This window comes from Falco punctatus, assembly GCF_963210335.1.
Source record: "Falco punctatus genome assembly, chromosome: 6".
Lineage (NCBI taxonomy): Eukaryota > Metazoa > Chordata > Aves > Falconiformes > Falconidae > Falco > Falco punctatus.
The window spans coordinates 80,872,247-80,896,358 of NC_137585.1; positions in this window are offsets into that span (position 1 = coordinate 80,872,247).

Sequence of the window (24,112 nt, forward strand, 5' to 3'; positions counted from 1 at the left end):
CTTGCCTCAGTCTTTAACTGGGTCCTCAGCCCCCTGATCTGGAAGACAGGAATGAGGAGCAGGACGGAGTCTCCATAGTCCAGGAGGAAACAATTCATGACCTGCTGCTCCACTTAGACACACACACATCTGTGGGGCCAGATGGGATCCACCTACTGATCTGCGGTACTGAGGGAGCTGCAGAAGAGCTCACCAGGCCGCTCTCCATCATTTATCAACAGTCCTGGCAAACTGGAGAGGTTCCAGAAGATCGGAGGTTAGCTAACATGATGCCCATCTACAAGAAGAACAGGAAGGAGGATCCCGGGAACTACAGGCCTGTCAGCCTGACCTTGGTGCTGAGGAAGGTTATGGAGCAGATCACCCTGAGCACCATTCACATGGCACATGCAAGACATCAGTGGTATCAGCCCCAGCCAGCATGGATTTGTGAAAGGCAAGTCCAGCTTCATGAACCTGACCTCCCTCTATGACCAGACGACCTGCCTAGAGGATGAGGGAAAGGCTGTGGTTGTTGTCTACTTGGACCTTAGTAAAGCCTTTGACACCATCTCCTACTGCATTCTCCTGGAGAAACTGGGTGCTTGTGGCTTGGATGGGCATACTTTGTGCTGGGTTAAAAGCGTCTGGATGGCCAAGCCCAATGAGTGGTAGTGAATGGAGTTACCTCCAGCTGGTGGCCGATCTGTTTAATATCTTTATTGACAAGCTAGACGAGGGGACCAAATGCACCCTCAGTAAGTTTGTAGGTGACAGCTAGTTGATGGGGTGTGGTGATCTGTGTGAGGGTAGGAAGGCTCTATAGAGGGATCTCCACAGTCTGAACTGATTGGCCAAGGTCAATTTTATGAGGTTCAACAAGAAGTTCCAGGTCCTGCACTTGGGTCACACCAACCCCACACAGCGCTACAGGCTTGGGGCAGAGCGGCTGGAAAGCTGCCTGGTGGGAAAGGACCCGGAGGTGCTAGTTGACAGCGAGCTGAGCATCAGCCAGCAGTGTGCCCAGGTGGCCAAGAAGCATCCTGGCTTGTACCTGAAACAGTGTGTCCAGCAGGACTAGGGAAGTGATTGTCCCCCTGTACTGGGCACTGGTGAGGCCAGAGCTCAAATACTGGATTTAGTTTTGGGCCCCTCACTTCAAGAAGGATGCAGAGGTGTCCAAAGCATGTCCAGAGAAGGGCAATGAATCTGGTGAAGGGTCTAGAGAACAAATCTTATGAAGAGTGGCTGAGGGAACTGGAGTTGTTTTGTCTGGAGAGGAGGGTGCTCAGGGGGGACTTTATCACTCTCTACAACCACCTGAAAGGAAGTTGTAGGAGGTGGGTGGCTGTCTCTTCTCCCAGATAACAAGTGAGAGAAAAATAGAAGACGGCCTCAAGTTGTGCCAGGGAAGGTTTAGACTGGATATTAGGAAAACTTTATTCACAGAAAGGGTGTTGAAGCATTGGAACAGGCTGCCCAGGGAAGTGGCTGAGTCACCATCCCTGGAGGTGTTCAAAACCCATGTAGATATTGTGCTTAGGGACATGGTTTAGTGGTGGACTTGGCAGTGCTGAGTTCACAGTTGGACTTGAAGATATTAAAGGTCTTTTCCAACCTAAATGATTCTATGACTTTGTAAGACTATCAGCTGCAATAAGCCAAAGAGGCCTTTCCTGACAGACACCTGCCAGGCCAGTAAGTCTCTGACCAAGGGTGGTTAACATACTAATGCTTAGCCAAAGATCCCATTAAATTCTAGCTATGTTTTATGTTTTTTGGTCAAAAACCAATTAATTTTTAATTTAGAAACTGGCCATGAATTTTGCTGATGGTCTGGATACCTTGGGTAAAAGCCATTCTTCTGATGGATCATTCTCAAACTTTTCCTGTTGGTAGCTGCCCTGTTACTATTCATATTGGGACTGAGCACTGAAGTCATGCAGTATTTTTCCTGCTTCTCATTTGAACACCTGAAACTTTTTAAGGAGCAAAGGGATGATGAATAGCTTGATTACTAAGAGCAAGTAATAAATAGAGTATTCTCTGTTGTGTGCAAATAAGTTTTGTTAGCTTTTGTAAACATTTCCTAGGGAAGAACCCATCACATTATTTCTTAAAACATTTGCCTGGTCTGAAGTCTTGTGTGCTAATGTTTGAGAGCCAGAATGCAGCCGCTGAAGTTTATGTAGAAGTTCACAAAAGAAGTTTTGATTGTATCATTCTCACTCTATTCATTGCAGAATGGATAGTAACGATCCTTATGAATGCTGTCAGGGTGTCTGTAACAACTACTGGTGATTGCTTGTCAGTGCTTCTAGGAGTTTGTAGTCACTGTTGAATATACAGTTGCAAAGTCATATTATATCTATCTCTGCTTTTCTCTTTCTTAAGCATGAAAAATGACTAATGGAGGAACCCGTAAGTATCAGTCTCTAGATATCAAAATTATTTTATATATTTATTTCTCAAATGTACTGCTTGAGAATTGTGTTTATGTGGAAATGGTTGGGTTTCTTTGCTGAATTCTGAGCTTGTGACTGAATTTACCACAGTAGTGGTAGTAAACAAGGTATTTAACTTTTAAAAAACATTATATGTGATTTAAAATCAATTAGCTCAGACATGTATTAGTCAAAGTAGTCTCAAAATTAAAGTTTTTAACATAGCACGCTTAAAGTCAGCTAGGTCATAATCTGTGCCACTTTGTCCACTTTGGTGAAGAAATATATCCATGTAATGTTATGAGATAGTTATAATGACGTCAGCATTTCTTTATCTGGAGGGTGTCCTTAGAGCAAGGAGAGTTTGTATGTACCCATTTAGAGAACTGGATCTATCACCTTCACTGACAGATTAATTGTTTCTGCATACATCCATTCTACTCAGCTGTGTGTGCTGAAGTATACTATTTTCCCAGATGTGCAACAGATGTTTTAAAACATCAGCTAGAGTTTTATAAACGGTATAATTAAATTCTAAATTATGTCAGAAGTACTATTAATGCAGTACTAAGAAGGATTTATATGTCCATGAGTAAATAATTAATAGAACAGTTGATACACAGGGAAGATTACACTGGTTAAGAGTACATGATAGATGACACCAAAACAAACTTTCCCAATAGACATCATGTTTAGAGCCTTCGAAGGCTGTCAGAGGTGAATTGGTTTTGATTTTAGCTCTTCATTTTCCAATATATCTACTTGTCTTCTAACAATTCACCTTTGTCAAATAAACATGAAAGATACATCATTAAATTGAAAATACTGAGAATCAGCTGAGTCAGTGTCTGTTACAGGATTTATTCCCCTTGCAGAAATATGAATTTATTTTGTTGTGATTCCACCTCACATGGCAGGGTTTGTACAGTCTTTCTAGCTTAGATATGTACACAAAAATGCCTCAGCTGGAAAGAAGGTTAAAGCTCAACTAGTGTAAAACACTGATGCAAATCTGTTTTTAGCCTGTTCCCTCCACTCTTATCTCCAACTCATTCATGTTACTGGAAATCACCACAGGAAGAGATTACTTTACAGACAAGAACTATATTTCTGTCATATGTACATACATCAAAGATTCTCATTGAAAGACTTTATGTTCCTTACGTGAAATGTTAGGTAGAAGGCAGACATAGTACCTCTGTGAGTCTGTCTTTTACTGATTGGTTTTGGAGCAAAATGTTCCATCTTGGTGAAAAAATAAGACGGGACAGCTCATTGACAACATGAGCTGTTGGGCTGTTCTTCCCCTGGGGAAGCAGCTGTAATAGGTCTGCTTTGCCCAACCAAGTCTTTAACTTGTGCAGAAATTATTGTTCAGCCAGTGTAGTTTTCATGTAATACTTCTCATTAGAGTGTCTGATGATTTAAAAGACATGAATAATTGAAATAAGTTTAAATGTTGAACAAAGCAGCCTGCTTGGTGGGTATATGGTACTCTCAGAATTCAGCCTGTGTCCTAGCTGTAGGAAGGAAATAATCCAACTGTATTCTAAAGCTTGCGATGAGTTTTACCCGTGATAGATGACACTTTCACTTTAGACAATGGCATGCAATTGCTCTAATGCAGCAATTAAGAATAATTTTTGAGACACTGGTTTTGGACATATTTTGGGCAGTGAGAGTGTAATGAGTGATTTCCAGCAAAATACCTGTTCCATGAAATACAAAGGCAAAGCTGATCTGGCCTATTATTTTGTCCACCTTCATTCAGCATATCTTTAGCAGTTAAAAAGAATTCTTAAAAACAGTTTAGATGGCAAAGATGTGGGCTCGATGGTCCTTTTTTTCTTTATCTGTCACTCCCATGTCAGCTCAAAATGGACAAATATCTGAAGTGAAAAGCCTTCCCTTGAACCGTTTGGTGATATAAGAAGGCCACCATATAAAAATATATCATACGTGAATGGCCTGTCAGAAAAATGGTTCTTAGTTATAGAGTGGAACAAGATACAGAAAAAATACTTTTCATTGTGTTTGCTGTAAAAACAGAAGTATTTTTTATTTTTATAAATAAAAATGGAGCCTGTAAATTTCTGTATTTAAATGTCTGCAAAAAAGGTGTTGGTGGTGCACAAATCCATCTCATAAGGTTCCCTATGTATCTGCCCTTTCTCAGTGCTTACGCCAGCAGCAATGGCCTCTTTTCCTTTGTGCAGGACAAGTGCTTTTTCTAGGACTTCACTTCTTCCCTCCCAAAATAAGCAAGCTAAAGTGGTGGTGTGAACTTCTACTCACGTCAAAGAGCTGTCAGGCTCTCTGATTTCTGTTGGAGACCTCAGGCCATGGTGTAACCTTATGATACTTTGATTCGACTCTGTACATAACATAGGTAAAACCAAACTGGATTTTGTAGCTTGAATCTATCGTATTTGTCCTCCGTTAGAAGTGTTCACTTAAATTACCAGCTATTTTGCAGTTAAGGACAGATGAGAAGAGAGGTAAAGATGGTCTGTTTGTTTTCCAGTGTCACTTATAGAGAGCAGCTGAGTACAGCTTCAGTATAGAAGAGCTACATTCTCTTTCCCATGATCATTTCCTTGGAAATTGTTCTGCCTGTGCAATGGGAGAGACAGAGATCTTAGAGCAATGCGATTGGTGCCTGTGTAATTTAAAAATGTGTCATAGTATGCAGACATAAAGGGGAGAAGGTACTGTTTACCTTCCTCACCCCAATCTTTTTAAGTCCTTTTCCCCCCATATTATAAAAATTGAGTCTGACTTTTCTACATTTGTCTACATTTGTAATGGGGAATTATTGGACAAATGGGCAAGCCCCCCCACCTTTATTATTTGTAGTGTCATAAGATTCTTTCTGGAATTGATAGAATGAAGCAGTCTGCTGAATCTGAGTACTCTCGTTATATACCTGTAGTTTCAGAAAAACATTTTTTTGGTGTTTCTCAAGTCTATTTTCTTTAAACATATGGGTATAAAATTCCACAAGTCAGGATTTGTGTTATAATAAGTTTGATTTTTGAGTACATAGTCTGTTATGAAACACCAAAGTATATATCTAAGATGGAGTTAAGTGATGTACTATATCCATGTGGCAAATATGCTGGCATCTGCATTCATAGGACTCTTTGCAACTTCAGAATAATCTTTAAAGATGTTTGGTTAAACCATTTGAGTATAAGTTTCTACCTCTGGGCATAATTGTTCTTTCTGCTCTAAGTGTGATGCCAGCTATGTTCTTTAGAGACTAAGGAAATTATCATTGCAGACAACATAGACAGATGACTTTACATTGTGTACTATTTTCACTGTGCTACTTAAGTCTCATCATAATTTGATGTCATAGTTCAACCATGTCTCTTTTGTTAACAAAACAGGAACAACAATTCATCTTCAACCCTCACCATATGGCAGAGATATTGATATGCAAGAAGGCATTAGTCAAATTAGCATTTTCTGCAAATCATGCTCATCTGTGTAACTGATTCAGTAATTAGGTATGTTCTTTCTTGTCTACAATGAAACTTACCATCTTCGCTAATTGAAAATGCCCAGGCTCCTTTTGGCAGATCCATTAAGTGTGAGTAATCTAGTTTTGGGAAAAAGTTGGGTTTGTCTTTGGGTTTTTTTTTGGTTTTTTTTTTTTTTTTTTTTTTTCTGTTGACCGTTGCTTTTTGGAGAGAGGAGGGAGTTCAATATGTTACTATACAATAATTGAGACCCTTTGTGTACTCTTGATGCAGTGAAATCCTTTTCTTATTTTAATGAATTTGTTTAAAGATGGATCTATTGAAACCCAGGAATTTCTTCTTTCAGACTCACCCTTAAAATAATTTTACATTTTTATGCATGTTAAATGGAATAAAACCACTTTACTTACATATGTTGCTGTTCTGTTTGGTTTTGTTTTGTGTTTTTTTTTTTTAAACTGTAGCATCATCCTTTGAACAGTCCTCCTTATGATATGTGTGGTAACATGATGGATGCATGGCTTTGACAGGGTTACCTTGCTGCTCCACTCATCAAAACGATTTTATTACTTTCCATGACAAATACTGCCTTTCACTTTCTTTTGAGGATTTCTGGTTTTGCTCCTGAAGCCCCAAAGTCACCATCAGGAACATGGTTTGAAGCACAGAACCAGCCACTGAGACCTCACTGAGATAGTTAGGCTATAGGGATTGTATGTTGAAAAGTCCTCAGCTCTTGTTGTTAATAATGAATCTTCTGCACTTCTGCTTGTAAACTAATTTTTTTCAGTGAAGAAAGAAGACCTGAAATAGCCTAGGTCCCACAGGGGTCTGGGCAATCACCAGTGTGACCGTGCTCAGGTAGGTGATGGTTCTAGGAGATACCTCACTCTTCCCTGCCTATGGACCAAGGAGGATCCTCAGCTGATACTGACATTTAGCCAGGATGAATCTATGTCTAAATTTAATGTGACTAATGCAGTAGATACATTATCTTTGCTGGCTTTCTATCTTGTTATTTAAGATTCTTATTCCAACTCAAGGCACTTAACAAGACCTGGGTGATTTAACATATGTCTTGTATTTAGGGTGTAACCTCAGGCACTGACCTAGCAAGGTGAGACTCATGGGCACCACCTGCAGAGAACCTATGGGTGATATTGTAAGTCAGAGACATGGAGCCAGGGTTCCCTTCCTGCTTCCCCTCTGCATTTGGAGTCGGTGGTTGGAGGCTCGTGTAGCAACAGACTTCAGGGACTAATGCTGGCTCCTCCATGTGTGGTCCAAAGCAAGATGGAAACCTAGATTTCCAGACCCATTCTCTTTTGCTCTAATCTCATTCCTGAGATGCAGTGGGCACAAGCTGCTGTGTGTCCAGGTAATCAATGTATTTTGTTTTTTCTCCTGAGTTAGGAAATAGACAAACTGGGAGGTGAATAAATGAAGACTGAAGAACTTACAGTAGCATGCAGATTAATTTAAAAATAATTCTCTTTAAAAACAAAATCTGCAATCCAAAGATTGATGACTTCCTTGGTCTTGTTTTGCCATTTAAGAAATTTTAACTGCCTGCCTTTCCCAGCTTCTAAATGTCTGTATTTTGCACTGTCCTGTAGTCTCCTGCTCAATAGTCTTAGGTGCTTACAAACTTATTAAATGTAAATTTGAAGCTGAAGTCCATTTCACAAATACAGATTTTCTCCTCTGGGATTGTTATGACTGTCTTTTTCATTTTGCAAATGCTTGTTGTTCTGCAGCCTTTCTGTGGTTAGCTGGAGTCTGTAGCTGGCTGAATGTGAAGTCAAGTCCACTTGGATATACCTTATTCCTCTTAGTAACAAATTTCCTGATTTTCCTCTCACTTATGTTTAGTCCTCATATCTTATAGTCCATCCTTAAATAAATGGTCCCATTTAAAGGTAGAACACAAAATATAACAGCCCATTACAGCCTTACCTCTTTCCTACCAATTTATCTAAGCTGCTTAGTTCCTATTGTAACTCCACTCAGGAGCTTCACCACATGCCCTGTTTGTCCTCCGTTATCTCACTTATCTTTCTGAGAACATAAGGTACAAAATGATAATTCACTCTCCTGCTGTCTACCTCCTTCCAGGCTGTACCACTAACTGTACCCTCCATGGCTCAGAGCAATTCAGTAGTCAATTCTGTTTATTAATTTATACATAGCAACCACATTTGCTTCCTGCAAAACACTGGATATTGAATTCATTGCAGCAGTTACACAAATATATATTACACAAAAATATTCAGTGTCTTCCCAACCTAGGGCCACGGCAGAGCGGTGCTTGGGACAGTTTTGCAGCGTTACATTCTGGAAAACCTCCTCAGAAGATCCATTAACTGCTGGTGCTGCTCCTTTGGGGTGCTGGGTTGCTCACCCCCTTTCTACTCCTGCTCCTCCCAACCACACACCCTGCTGTTTTGGGAGGGAGTGCTGGAGAGGTCCTGCCCTCCTGGCACTGCTCTCCCCTCCTGCACCTAGCTCTGTGCTCTTCCTGCCTCCTGTCCTCAGAAGAAAGGACTTTGGGTATTTGTTTGGCAGCCTAATGCTGCCCCATGTATAGTAGCATCCTTTGCCAAAGAGGTCCGCCACCCATCTGCCCTTGCAAAGATGCTCCTCCAGGTGAGCCTGGCTGTGGTGGCTTCACAGCCCTCTCCTGGGGGACACAACTTTAGACACGAGAGGGAAGAAGTGCACAGCTACCCCATTGCCTTGCTGGAGTTTCCTTCAGTTGTGTGCTCTGCTTTGATGGAGCTGAAGGATCTGATATTCAGGCAGTGCTGAACAGTCCAAGCTCATGGGAGAGTCGATGTGAACTCTGGCCTTAAGCCTCAGGAGAAATCAGATCCGTAACAATGCAGGGCAATCTTTAATTCTCAGGCTGGAGGTAGTTTTTATGAGCTGCAGGTAAACTCTTGCATACAATCCGAGCTGAAGGCATATTTATCTTAATGGAAAATGAAAATACACCCTTCCTTCCATTGATTAAATCTGTTCTTGGGTGCTGCAAACCTTTCTGTGGCAGCTATCCACTATTATTTTCATTACAATTCAGGCACTGCAGGAGAATTAAGGTAAAATCAGGAGGTGGCTGCAAATTAAGTTGTTTTATAAACAGCTGCTTCTGACACTCAGCCAAACGACCGACTGGTGAACTGTGGAGCAAGGCTCGGTCCCCGTTTCAAATAAAAGAAGCTTCCAGCATGAATGGCTATAACCCCGGGCTCTGAGATCGGGATGGCAGTACTTTCAGCTCCAGCTGCAGATGACAAGAAGGTTAACTGGCATAGTCAGAATTTGCCAAATAATTAAGTATCTGTGTACCTTTGGGCAAGAAAGTCCTGTCCATCCTTCTTATGTATATCTAGACCAACTCATGTACAGAATTTTCTTCTCCATCAAGAATTGTGGGAGGAATTTTGGGGGGACTGAGAGGGTGGCTGCTTGGCATTCATGCATTAAATGAAAAAAGAGAGAAATGGTTTGGGATCTACTAATCTTCAGGAAGCCCTGAGGGCTGTGCTGGCAGAACTGGCTGCTCTGGAGCTGTTTTGCTGCAGCGGGGCCATGGCAGCCTGAGGACAGTAAGGACGTGCAACACCAGAAGGCACTGGTCCTGCACCTCAGCTGTAGCAACAGTCCAGGGAAAAGCACTCTGACATCTTATGGTGCAAAATACCTCTGGTGTGAGATCCTGCATTTGTTTTCTGTACAGGCAGGTTGCTGCTGCTGAGGCTTGAGGTGGAGCCTGGAATTTATTTCTCCACCTCAAACATACAACCAATTTTCAGCCAGATTGTAATCAAAGCATTGCAGCCTTGTGGGTGGAGATTGCAGGAGAGGGGCAGGCTTGGCGGTGGACAACTGTCTGGGAATAACTCGGTGAATAACTGTGGGGAAGTCAGTGGTAGCAGTGTCACTCTCTGGGACCCCAGGAGAGTCCTCTATCCCACAGATAAATCACCTCTCAACTCATCACAGATTAATGGATCCCTAGAGTGAGAGATCTATGGCCATATCTGTGGCCTATCCATAATGAATGGAAGGTGTAGATTAAAGCAGTGACCGGCACTGCTATCTGTAAGTAAGAAACATTGTCCTGTTCTAAGAATAGTTTTTTTAAAAAAAGTATTATTCACCCAAAACTGCATTAAAAATTGCCTCTTGTAGAAAAAATTGCCTGTGCTGACCTCACTCGTACAGTACTTGCTGAGCTGATGGTGGACAATATTGTTAATGCTAAATTTAGGGGATATGGATGCTGCACGAGAAGCTGTGCTCTAAAATACCACAGCACCTCCATACTCAGCAAATCTGTTCCCCCTCTGTGTTCATAAACATGCCTGCTAGTGTTACAAATAATTTTTACTAGTTTTTTAGCCTTGCTAGCACTCCAGAAACAATATAACTAAGTGGTGTCAGCTGGATTTTATTCACCTGAGTGCATTATCATTAGAATTGCACACTACTTTCCGTTACAGGGACAAACAGGACAGGGTTGCTGCGGGGCTCTAACAGGTCACAAGGCATGGGAAAAACTCTGTCCCCTCCAGCTAAACCTGTATGTGGCAGCTATGCAGCTCAAGGGCATGTGCTGTACTCTATAACTGTTCACACTTTCCCTGTCCTGGCTTTGGCCCATGCCAGCTATTCCTCTCCACACAATGCATGGGCATAGTTGTAGGTGTTCTTACAGCGGAAGATGACTTCTGCTTATGGCAGATGCTGTGTCTTGAGATGTTTTATCAACCAGCTAAGGAAGAGTTCCTGGCCCTTCTTGGTCAGATGCAGCCATGAAGCCTTGAGTTTTCCCTAGATGTGGGGGAGAAAGCTACCTGTCCTCCCCTCAACTCAGGGATGTCCCCGTGATCGGCCACCGTTTGCCCTGGCTGCTGCTGCTGCTGCTCTGAGAGATCAGATTCAGGGTCATGTAAGAGTTTCATTTGGTGAGATCAGTTCTAGGATCAGCTGGGACTTTTGCTCTCTCAGAGAACAATGCCAGTGGCAATTATTAACCAGACAGCTTCAAGCTTTGTACATATCAGAAAAATGCATTAGAAAAAAAGCTGCATACCCATGTAGCTTAGCAGGGATTATACAGATTTCCTTAAACGAGACTTTCCTAAACCAATTCTAACTCCCTGTTAGAGCTCCTACCTGTCAGGCAACACCTTTCCAAACCTTACGAATCTCAACTGGACAGAAATAGACTCACCTTTGATCAAAATGAGGCAAAGGATGAAGAGTGCTTGTGTGGCTGCACAGGTGCCAAACCAGTGTCCTGTGACAGAGTGAACACCGGTGCGGTACAGCTGGTCATGGGGTCATGGGGTGTGTGTGTGTGTGTGTCTGCCCTTCTGCACTCAGCGTGAAATGTCTTATTTTCCTGTTGGAAAAGATCATAGGATCGTGGGGTAATCAGGCCTGCACATGACAAGAAAACTTGTAATTTTCTGTATGAGCATATTGCTGGCCAATTTATAGCTGTTGATTTTGTGTCTGCGCTATTTATTATACTCCAATTCAGATATTTCTCCTTCCTCTCAAATACTTTTAATGCATTTATAAAAGCTTATCATATCCCTTTTCAATAGCTACTTTGCTAGGCCAAGCAGATGAAAGTAATTTAACCTGTTTCATTAGATATCTTAAGTGTTCTCAAAAATTCTCCATTCTCATAATTATTGCAATGGTGCTTCTCTGAGATTGTTCCCATTTGAATTCCTCTTTCATAAACATAAGTCAAAGGATATCTTGCTTTTATAGAGGATTTTCTGTTTGCCTTACATCGCTGTGAAATATAACACTTCTTTTCACTCAACTACTGCTGTGCTCTTTCTTCTTCCCTCTTTTTAATGCTATTTTTGCTTCTGCTTCTGTGTCCCTAATGACATATCCTCATTCCCCTCCATCTCTTTTTAATGTAAGGCATAAACAAAGCATCTTATTTTGGGGAAATAGTGCTGTAAAAAGTTGTCTAAAAATAATTAAAAAAAAAAAGCAAAAAGCAAAACCCAGGCCAAAAAAATCAAAGCTCTGCCTATTTTATGTCATACTTGCAATGACAGAATTAGGACAAAACTGAACAATTTCAAGCTTTTTTCACATTTTCAAAGTAACCTGAAGCATTTTGTTTTGGCATAGAACATCTAATGAGTATTGTCATGGTAACTATTTGAAGACAGTAAATTGCATGTCATTTGGTCTTACTGGTATCATTTTTAATACATTGATATTAAAAATAGTTGAAAGACTACCCTCATTGCAAAACTTGGATCACGTTGAACGATTCATGTTGGAAATAGATTCTTTTCTTGCTGATCTGCGAATACTTCAGTTGAGAGAAGCAATGGGCTGGGCGTGAGTGCTGTCCTCAGCTACCCAGGGATCTGGCTGCTCTCCCATTTTTGACTCTCTGTGGGTTTATTAATGAATCATCCCTTAACTCTTCTGAAGGTCTAGTGTGACAACATTATTAAGATCTTACATTACACCGCAGAAGAAAGTATCCTGATGGCAATGTACCTCTCATCTAATGGCAGAAATGTAGGCACAGGTAGAACAGGAATGCAGGCAATAATTATTCCTAATTTCTGAAGTGAGCCCAGTTATAAACATTTTTGAATTTACAAGCAAATAGGCCCAGCTGGGAGGTGGCATGGCAGGGAGTGTGGTCAGAAATAACAAATGCAGCAGATGGAGTGTGAAGAGAGGCAGTGATGTGACTCCATGTGTTTTGGCAGGTATGAATTTATATGTTTTGGAAGGTATCAGCCTATTAACTTTGAGAAAAGCCTGGAGAGATGAAGTACAAAGTGGGAGGGTATAAAGGTAGATTGGCTTGCATCTGACAAGAGCTGTCCTTAAATGTCATTCCTGACTTTTTGCAAAATGCAAAGATGAATTTAAAGCCCCATTGATTTTTCAGATATGTGAGTTTGTATGATGGGCGATTATAAGATGGTTTTGAAGACACTGAGTTTCTCCTTCAAAATGCAGGTGCCCTCCACCGTCATAAACTCCCAGAAATTTGATAGAAATTGATTACTTACACAGATTTGCTGAGTCATGCCTTTGAACAAATTAATGTTTCATATCAGATTTTACAAATGTGGAGAAAGTTGATCAAACATTGTATCTTCATCACAGAACTCTTTTGCAAGGATATTGTATGTTTCATGATGTCGGGGATTTCTCCGATAGCTCGAGAGGTAACTCTAAGGCGATGCTGATTTGTTTTCCTTTTCTTACTCTTTTCATGCTTGCTATATTCTAAAAAGACTTAAAATGTTTCAAAACCAACATCATTGGTGTAACCGTCTTGTTTTATCTCTGGCGGTTAAAATCTTTATTTATGATCCACTTCAGGCTCAGGTGACGTCAGCTGAGGATTATTGTACATATGAACAATAACAGATTGGGTTTTATGGGTATGTTTGTCTGACAGGCTAGGTAAAATTAAAAGGAAAAATGGGGCTTCAGTAATTGTTGATAATAAAGAAGAATTAGGGTCTAGTTCAGCATGATACTGAAGTAGATGCTTAATTTCAAGCATGTGAACAACTCCATTAAACTTGATTGCACAATTAAGTGTTTGAAAGATCAGTCCCTGAAAGGCTTTTGATGTTTAGGACATAATGTAGAAGTGCACAAGCTTCTGATAACCCATCCAATTTGGACTGAAAATTGATCAATGAATATTTCACATGCAGGCCCACAGGTTGTGAAAAGGCTGCCAGAACTGACCCTGGAAAGTAAAAATAGTACCTGAAATGAAGGGGAGAAGGGAATGTCAGTCTTGGCCAGAAGTGCTTAATTTTGACCTAATACGTCACTGAAGCAAGGGGAAAGAACTAACAGGTCTCTGTTTTCACAAATAATTTGATTGTCTCCTTATGGAATTCAAATGCCTTCTTGATAGGAACACAATGAAACAAGTCTTCAAAACGTAACTGCGTGCAGATCCTGTGAAGTAAAGAACTGGGACATTGAATTTTAGCTCATTCAGTGATTCTTTATAACCTTACGACATAGACTTAGCTGGAGACCTAAAATAGGAACATACTGCAATTTAGATAGTCTTAAGAACTAGCCAAGGGATAAATGGTCTGAGAACCTGTCTGTAGATCTCTGACAGAGCAACTGTGAGTATTCCGGATGTAGAAATGGAACAGAAAGACATTCAGATCCCAGAACTAGTAAAATGTAACCTCTGCAAAAGTTAACTTAGAAAGCAGAGAACAGATGAGAAAATGGAAACTGAGGTGGGGAAAAGAACTACATACTTGAAGAGTTCTTCCTTGACAACTGCCTGAAAAAATGTTTGGGACAAGTATGTCAGGGATTCCTCAATAATGTGTTTTTGCAACAAAGGGGAGGTGTTGAAGGATGACACCTCTAAGCCATCTTCCATGTAAATTACAGTACTGATTTTACTGATATCTTTGTACAAAACTTTACTTTCTCGTTCATAGGGTAAGATGCAATTCAATGCATTTTATCCACCACTGTACAGAAATGATGGGAAATCTGTTTCCCACATGACGTTAAGGCTATGCAGTGCTCTGTATGTGACATGAAATCTATTAACTAATGAGAGAATAACTAAAAGAAAACACCACAATGACTTTTTGTATGGTCACATTACACAGTGCAGACAACTAATTCCTACTCTAATCTCCTACATGTCATACGTGTAACTTAAAGGCACCTTAAGTAGTATTTCTGAATAGTCAGATGATGGAATTCCCTTAACCTTCTTAATAGCTGACTTCTTACTTCCCCATCTCAAATATCAATTCTCCTGAAGAACTAGGGCGGGGAGATCTCAGCAACTAGAATGTTTTGGTTTCCATTTTATCTTTGGCTTTCAATTAAGAAATTACAAATCAGTAACTGAGACATCTCAATTCTGTATCTTATCTGAATCAAAATAAGTTTTTCTATGAATGGATGGTTTGTACAAAATAGAAACTGGAACAACAGAAGCAATTACAATCTCTGTTTCTTTTGTTCATCTATTGTGGTCTTGAATCTGCTGGAAAAATTGCACTTTTTTTCTGTTCATGGACAAAGGACAGACTGCTCATCTAGCTAGTGATCAAATCCCATTATGACAATTGGGAAATCACTTGTCGACCACCAAAAAATGACATTTTCCCTCCCGTTTTGAACAGAGAACAGTATCTTTGAAAACAGCCAGTTGAAGTGCAAACAGGAAGCGTCTTGTTAAAATATCAATGGCTATAGGATAAATCACTGTGAAATATAAGTAGCCCTGAGATTTCAAATGAGAAACATATAATATCAATCAGACAGTGATTACACCTGGAAGGTGACATACTTATCTGCACAGAGTATTTTTATGTGGTATATTTAATCTCGGCTTGAACCCTGGATTTGGCCTGATGAACATGATGACACTTTCTTTTGCCTCTGTGGTGGGTCATGGGTTTTACCATCCCTCTCACGTATTCCTGACTGTGAAGTCCTTCTCCCTTAGCCCCAGTTTCAGGATCTGACCTTCAGCACTTTCAGGAACCCTGATTAGGGATCCCGTAGCTGAGTTTTAGGGGTTTACAATACAATGAGGGAAAAGCTAAGGGTTAAACAATATAAATGGTATATAAATATAACTGTAGTGATTAACAGTGACTAGCTGTATGTAGGTTGGAGAGAAATAAAGCCTATAATATGTACTGTATAATTAATTGGAATTCAAGACAGAGCCTGCAAACAGATTTTGTAAAATGGGAGCACTACATAATTAATAGGTACCCATATCACACTGAAGAGTTGATTCATTGCTAGAAATAGGAGCATTACATCAATCTCTTGTACACTCTAGGAGGTATTAATCAGAATATTCCAAGTTTAAATAAGGAGAGAAAGATACTACAGTCTGCACAAATATATTCCTGTCTTACTACTTGTGGAAATGGAGCCAGGGCAAACTCTTAGGGTTTCTCATGCAAAGCACGCATGCAATATAGGACGTCTGATTTGGTAGAGGTATATATGCACACGTGTAAACACATATGCAGGATTTGTGAAGATTTGCAGAGCAAAGCATGAAGCTGTTGGCTTCGCTATCGAAGCCTGCTGGTTCCATGCCATACCTGCAGTGTGATGCTGTTGCCTGATGCATAATCACTGTCCCATTTAGAGTGGGGCTACTCTCGTGCCTATGGCTATGCACACAAGCATGCAAAATAATACCCTTTCTTGATGGGTTATTTTAATTTATAGACGGGGTTTGACTGACCCCATCTCCTTATATGTGTATTGGAGGATGGAAACAGCTATTGATTAGCTGATCACCATGATAATGGATGACATACAGCAGTACAAATAATAAATTATCATTTATCATTTCATGATAATATACTAACATTAAAAGGTAGTAAGATACTTATCATACTAAGAAAAAAAACCCAAATACTCAGTTTTGACCTCACTTGCATGATGGACTTAATAATCATATTCTATGTTAGCACCTACAAGCCCTCGAAAAATCTCCTGCCATAATTAGGTTACAAGCTAAGGTGAAGAGAAAGCACTGCCTAATTTTTGGGTTTAGACCATTGAGGAACATTTGGAGTATCCGATGCACTATATCTAGCACAAAATATTTCAGGACACATCATTCTCCTGGAAGTAGCTATAAGAAGAATGAAAACCATAATATGGTCCATTTTCTTATGGGTGAGGATATAAACTTTTACTGCTAAGTACATATTCATTCATGACTTCTGCACTTGACTGTTGACTGTCTGTCTTGTTGGGATGTGATTCTGCTGTCCTTGAACTTGGTGTCAAAACTGCTGTCCACTTTACTGAGACAAAATCAGGTTCTGAGCACCGCTTTTTCCTGCTAGCATATAGTCAAAGCTGTAAAAAATGTTTCTTCAACCTCACTAAACCACAGTAATAACCCTTTTAGTTTTAACATGTGTCCTAATTGTGCTAATTAACTTAATGATTTTAAATTCTGATTGCTGAGCATTGGATAAATATTAATGAACTAACCGTAAGAAATCTTCAGAGTTAAAAACAAGTCACAAATAATTCCCAGAGCAATTCTGAGCAATGAATGAGAGCGATTCCTCCTTGAAGTTCCCCCTATTCAGCCGTGTTACTGGCTGAATGATTTGTTACATTCTGCCGTTAATGTGTGGAATCAAGTGTTATGACAGGTAAAATAAGATCTTAGTTAAAATAGTATTGACTGAATATTTTTATTAATTAATATATGTTATGAATGTAGATAATGTTATGAATTGAAATGAAGTTTAATTGAAGACTGCTTTCAGTCTCAGTGTTTCCCCTCGGTTCTCTCAGCCTGAACAGGACTCAGTGGCTAGTAGCAGTTTTGTACTATGGCCACATAGGTCTTGCAAAGTAAGAAGGGATTAATTTTTGTTGAATAGGCATTGAATAATGCAAGCTGTGTAGAAACGATGGTTGTTTGTAAGCATTTATGGCATGTTAAGCACTGAATATTTCTTGATCTTCAAGGAGCTCAATAGTTTTTTTGAAATACCATGTTGACTGTTAGCCCTTTAACAGAACCTTTGATTGACATTGTGATCAGAAGGTAGGTTTATATTCTACTTTATCTGGAGCAAAGTGGGTAATCACCATGTTGGAACAGATTACAATATTTGGACTGAGGTTCCTGAAAGAGGTATTTATTTACACACCACTTGCAACCACCACCGTGCAAGGAGTGAAAAGTGTGATCAAAATAAGCACCAGATGTCACAAGTTTTCCCAGGTTCTTTGCTCTTGACTTCTTTATAGTCTGTCAGTCACAAAGAGAAAACATTGTTATGGATTAATAGCATAATATCTTCTTTTCTTGTTGAAGGCAGCTATTTTTATACTTAAAATGGTTGATGGCAGATGTCTTTCTCCCTCATCTTCATCACACATTACTGTTGCCCATGTCAAAATGATAACTTCAGAAATGCAGGGTTCAGTGAACACCTGAGAGTGCTGTGCAGTAGGTAACTGGTGATACGGGGAGCCCTGAGTCCATTTCTCTGATGCACGAGTACAGCTAGATGACATTCACTGAAAGGCAGGTGCTTCACTCTTGCTGCACGTTTGGATAGATCAAAATAAGTGCAAATCTTTCCCAAATGAGGTGAAATAATTCAACAGAGAAAACTGCCTGAGAACTGTAAAATACTGCACAGTTTCTGTTTAGCATTAAGTAAACCAAATGTTTTGACTTTTCTTTTGACATATGTTAAGACGAAATGCAGCTAAATTTCAAAGTGGAAACACACCTGTGTGTTTTAGGAATTAATTAAAGAAACAATTAATCTTCCTACATTTTATGAGTTATTTCAGTTCAACCTGCATATCTTATAAACTGCATAAACCACAGTGAATTTTAATAAAATTTGAAACATTTCAAATATTTGCAAGTGCAGGGACTTACCTGTCAGTTCCAATTGTTATTAAAAGAATACTTCAGTCTTTTGCAGCTGACAAAGCGTTCACAAAAACAAAAGTCATAGTACTTTGTAGGAGGCTCCAGGCAAACTGATCAGTAAACACTGAGGCAGAAAAGATAAAACAGCATTTGCTGCTTTTGAGAGAACTTAATGAATGATAATGGTTTGTCCTCAACAGTATTAACTTGTTTGATTGCAAATCAATCTTTTGAGGTGTCGGGTTTTGCTCCACTGAGGTTAATATTAAATCTCTGACTTGAATGGGCCAATGATTTACTCTGAATTTTGTTGTCAAGAGTAAATTATTTCCAGTTTTCTCCCTTGTCCTGCTTTCTCACTTCAGTACTTTAGATTTTATCAGGACCGGTGAAACAATGCAATCTGAAATACGATCTTGCAAAGTTATTTGTTGCTCTTCACCTGGAGGAAACAGGGTTGTAGGAAGGTCTTCAGGTGTAGCTGAAGCAAGCAAGCAGACAATGGAAACATCTTATGGTTTCTTTCTTGTGAAAATATGGTCAAACCCACAGTTTTCAAACACCTGCCAATAGGGCTTGAAGGCACTCATCCATCAAAGCCAAATCAGTAATCTAGATGCATAAAGAAAGATGTAGGTTCATCTCTCAAGACACCCAACTTTTAAGGGATTTAAAACCCTTGAAACTTGGCGCTGTCTTATTTCTATTAGATGTTGATTAGTATCATGTAAAAGGTGATAATTAAGATTAAGAACTCTGACAATTCTATTTTCCTTTTGAAAATAATTCTGGGTAAAGCATTCGCTTCTGTTGATTTTTTTTCCCCTCAGGATAAATGTGTCTACTAGTGGATCCAGACTGTGCTTCGTCATAGAGAGGCTGATGAGGTATGGGCTGGATGACCAGGCAGCAGGGTGGACTGAGAAATGGCTGAGTGACTGGGCCCCAGCGGGTGCTGACTGGTGGTGCAGCATCTAGTTGGAGGCCAGTAACTAGTGCTGTACACCAGGGGTCAGTACTGGGTCCAGTCCTGGTCAACATCTTCATTGATGATCTAGATGATGGGCCAGAGTGTACACTCATCATGTATACCGATGACACAAAACTGGGATGAGTGGCTGATATGCCAGAGGGTTCTGCTGCCATCCAGAGGGACCTCAACAGGCTGGAGAAAGGGGCTGACAGGAGCCTCACACAGTTCAACAAGGGACAGTACAACATCTGGCACCAGGCAACAATCCCAGGCACCAGGACCTGCTGGGGGCCATCAATCTGGAAAGCAGCTTTCCAGGAAAGGATCTGGGGGTCCTAGTGGACACCAAATTGCCATTGTGGCAAAGAAGAAATATGGTATCCTGGGTTGCCTTAGACAAAGTATTGCAGCAGGTCAGGGGAGGTGATGCTTCCCCTCTATTCAGCACTGATGAGGGCACATCTGCAGTGCAGTATCCTGCTCAGTGCTCCTCAGAACAAGAGAGGTGTGGAGCCACTGGAGAGAGTCCAGCAAAGAGCCACTAAGATAATGAAGGGGCTGGAGCATCTCAGCTCTGAGGAGACGCTGCGGGAATTGGGACTGTTGAGCCTGGAGAAGTCTTGGGGAGGATTCATCAACATGCACAAATATCTGAAGGGAGGGTGTAAAGATGTTGGGGCCTGACTCTTTTCAGTGGTTCCCAGTGACAGGACAAGAGCCAGTGGGCACAAAATGAAACACAGGAGGTTCCTGCTGAACAGCAGGAAACACATGGATTTTTTTGCTGTGAGGGTGAGCGAGGACTGGCACAGGCTGCCCGTGGAGGCTGTGGAGTCTCCCTCCTTGGAGATATTCAAAAGCTAGCTGGACAACTGGCTCTAGCTGATCCTGCTTGAGCAGGTGGGTTGGAACAGATGACCTCCAGAGGTGCCTTTAGACCTCAGCGATGGTGTGACTCTGTGTTTCTGTAAAGGCACTTCTTTTAACTCACAAATTGGGAAAAAAATAGATGATCCTGCAAAAACTCATTATGTGTCTTTGTTTTCTTCGTTTTACAAGAAATGAATTTATGCCCAGTTTTGTGAATTTGGCTTAAACATTTATAAAGTTCTGATTAACAAAATAAAAGACAATAACAATAACATTGTTCATTCCTTCTTGAATTATTTATTTGTGGGAGAAAAATTTGTCTTTTACTAGTTACTTGTCTATGTGTTCCTTACCCTCAATAAATACAGACCTCAAACTATATCCAAGGGGAAAAACACTCTGTAATTGTTGCATTCTTCTAGCGTGACAAGCTTTGGGAGCAGCTCACAGATGCACAGTTGAAGAATTAGGTAGAAAAATGTGATGTCAGACTCATTTATATTTATTATTGGTTTTGGTCCTGAATGCATGTGGAACATTGGTTCCCAATACCTTGTTGCTACAAGCTGGGGAAAACAGCTGTAAATCTAAGGGCAAGTATGGGTAAACAGATAAGTGCAATTAAGACAATACAGAGGTTACTACTTTTCACTACCTGGCCTGAAACCCAAACCATGAAGTTACACACTTTTTTCCTCCACTGTTATACCGCTGATAACATTTAGTAGTATAAATTAGACAAAAAATGAATAGTAGGAAAAAGATTCAGGTGAAAAGAGAGGAGAGAAAAAGGAGACACATAAAGAGAGATGAACAGAAAAGTGTATGGTGGCGACAGAGAAACTGCAATGCAATGGAGACGTCGTGTTTCACGTTCTTTGACACAGGCAGAGAAGGGAGCATAAAAGTCATGACAGCAGAATGAAGCTCCAGAGTGGTCTTCAAGGTATTCTGGGGAATAAGAGATGATACTCTTTCAGAGTGCAGGTTCCAAGGTTTTGAGTCTTTGAACACAGTGACCAGTGTATTGAGCTGTTCTCTCAAATCAAGAAGATGGTATGTGGACCTCAGAGCAGGTCATATATGTCTGCAGGAATTTGTACTAGTCAGAATTTGGAGAACTGCACTGTAAAGAAGCTGTAACTTTAAAGTGGGATTTGGTTGAAGTCTTCTAAACTTTAGTCTGGAGCTAATGTAAAAAAATAGGTGACTCCTGAAAACCCTACACTTGAGAAAATAACAAAGATTTCTGGGTACTTGGAGGTTATGAAAATCAATGTTAGTCACCATGGCTGTTTGTGAATCTACTTTAGCTGTGGATTTGACTGAAATCTGAGGCAACAAATTATTTTACTTGTACGAGTGTTGTAAGCGTTCCAGTTTAACTCATTACAGTCAGATCCACTTTTGCAGAGCTAGGCTTTTGGATGAATAATTAAACTGAAAAATCTGCTTTGAAGAAAGGTGTGTGGAGCTGAGTATTCTTGAATTTGGATAACTGTATAGCCTTGGACCTCCCAGTTTCTTCTTTGTGCCTTTTCTTTGACACTGAATTGGGGAGGTGGTGAAATTAAACTTGTGAAATATTTCTGCTGAGCCTTGATATTTGTACTGCCAATGAACACATCTATTCCTTACCCCACACATCTGCAATAAACATACAAGATTCATGTAAATGCATTTTTGGAGGAGATCCTACAGAAGTTAATTCCTTTTAAGACAGCAGTAACTTATTTTATTCTCTGGAGTATGAAGTCCATAGACTATTGAACTGAAGTCTTTGCTTTGATTCACTGTGTCAAATGCAAGTTACAAGAGGGAAAAGATATCCCCTTGCTTTCTTTGTTTCCCCCCGCCAAATAAAAACATATTTTATTGTCTGATAAGATTTAATTACAAGAATGCATAAGTGAATATAATTTTAAATGAAAAGAATACTGAAAAGAGGAAAAACATAGTTAAGGAAGAGGAAAACCTCCATAAATACAGTCTTCATGTCCTGATGGCATTTCTAGGTCTGCCTTTCAGAAGACATATAATACTCCCTGGCAATTTACTATGTAATGATTACAGTGACATTTTCTGCATTTTTTTTGACTAAATGGTATAGAAAATTATGATGTAGTCTTCACATTGAGACTGGATTATTCAGTGTGTCATGCTCTGTATTAGTTGGACACTTGTTCCATATTGTGCATGGCAAAGAACCTGTTTCTTTTGTTGTTGTTTTGTTTTGTTTTTATTTTTGTTAGTTTGTGTACTAATGACAGCAAGAACAATTCGAGGATTGGATTCTATCTGCCTTGTATGATTTTCTTCATTTTAGTTGAATTTGACATGGTGTCTATCTTTAAATACACCTTTACTTTTCTATCCTTTTTTTTTTTTTTTTTAACCTTCTTGCTGCAGACTGTTACCTTGTCAATGGGGTTGTTTACCTCTTGCCCTGCTTAAGATATGTCCGTTTTGTTATAGTTCTCCTTCCCTGTTCTGTTTTATGGTTATCCTGATATCACATTCTTCAGCCTGAACATGTATTAAAGATACGTGTCTGTGTTTCAACATTTAGTTTTCCTCTCCTTTTTCTCATTTATTTGTTTTAATTTGTTTTAATAGTTTATATTCTACACATGAACAATTCAGCATGTAAAACAATGAAATTGCTGCCTTCAATAGCATTTTGTATTAATTCATGGTTTCTACTTGGCCTGGTTATCTAGGTATCTTCATCAATTTGGAAAGCTTATTGTTTTGGGGACGATTTTGCTTAATGGGTTGTTATAATTCTCCCTGGTTTAGAATATATTGGACTGTATAAATTCCACCATTTTACTTGTTATTTTGCTGAAGCTGCACTGAAAGTGAAATGATTCTTTTGCAAACACTCCTCCCTTGTGTGTGATATGTCTGGGTGCATGGTGAAGATAAGGAGAGTACAACTGTTCTGTGTCAGGGTGACTTAATGATGGGTATCCAGAAGACATTGCACAAAATGCAGAACAAGGGCTCATTGCTAAGAATTAGTATAAAGCAAAGTACTACAGTTAACATGGAAAAGAAGGATTTGAGTGAGTACAAACTGTTTTTGACTAAACAGCACAATGCTAAACCATTAATGGGAAGTGTCATTCTGGGATATGCTAATGCAAGTTTTGTATTGAGGGCATGGCAATTAATCATACTGCTAAGTTAGCAGTAGTAAGGTTTCAGCTGGAATTTGGTGGCCAATACTGGGTATTTCATGCTAAAGCAGATGCTGATAAATTGGAGAGAGCACGTAAAAGGGTAATAAAAATAATCAGCGGTTCAAAACGTGGTTTAGGATGAAAAGCTGAACACTTGAGTTGTTTCATTCTAGAAAAGAAATAGCGGCTGTAAAAAGCTGTTGAAAAAAGGAACTAGAGAGTGATCTGTTACTGCACATGTCCATTGCGTGCAAGAATTTAACTGCCTTACTTTTCTCCAAGGGAGAGTTGAGATTAGGGCACAATTCCTAGTTATGAGCATTCCTCAGAAAGAAGTTACCAAGGCATGGGCTGGGACTCCCACTAATGGAGATTTCTGAGAACAGATTAGACCAAGAATTGTGTAGATGATGTTTCACCTTGTTCTGGCGTGAAGGGTTAGAGCTGATGGTCTAAGACCTTATGCCTAAGGAATCTAAGCTGCTGTTGATAACTTTTTACCTCTATATTTCTATAACTAGCTAAAAATTCAAGAAGACAAAGTGATAAGGCAGATAATCTTACTTTATTCTGGAGTATATGGGTTTAGTGTTGAAGACTAAGTCAGTTATCTTTGGCTCCTAGGCATGGAGAAGGAAACAGCTGCACAACAGGATTCATTTGATCTGTGCTAGAACCTTTACAAAGGGCTGAACTCTGCTCTGCTCTGC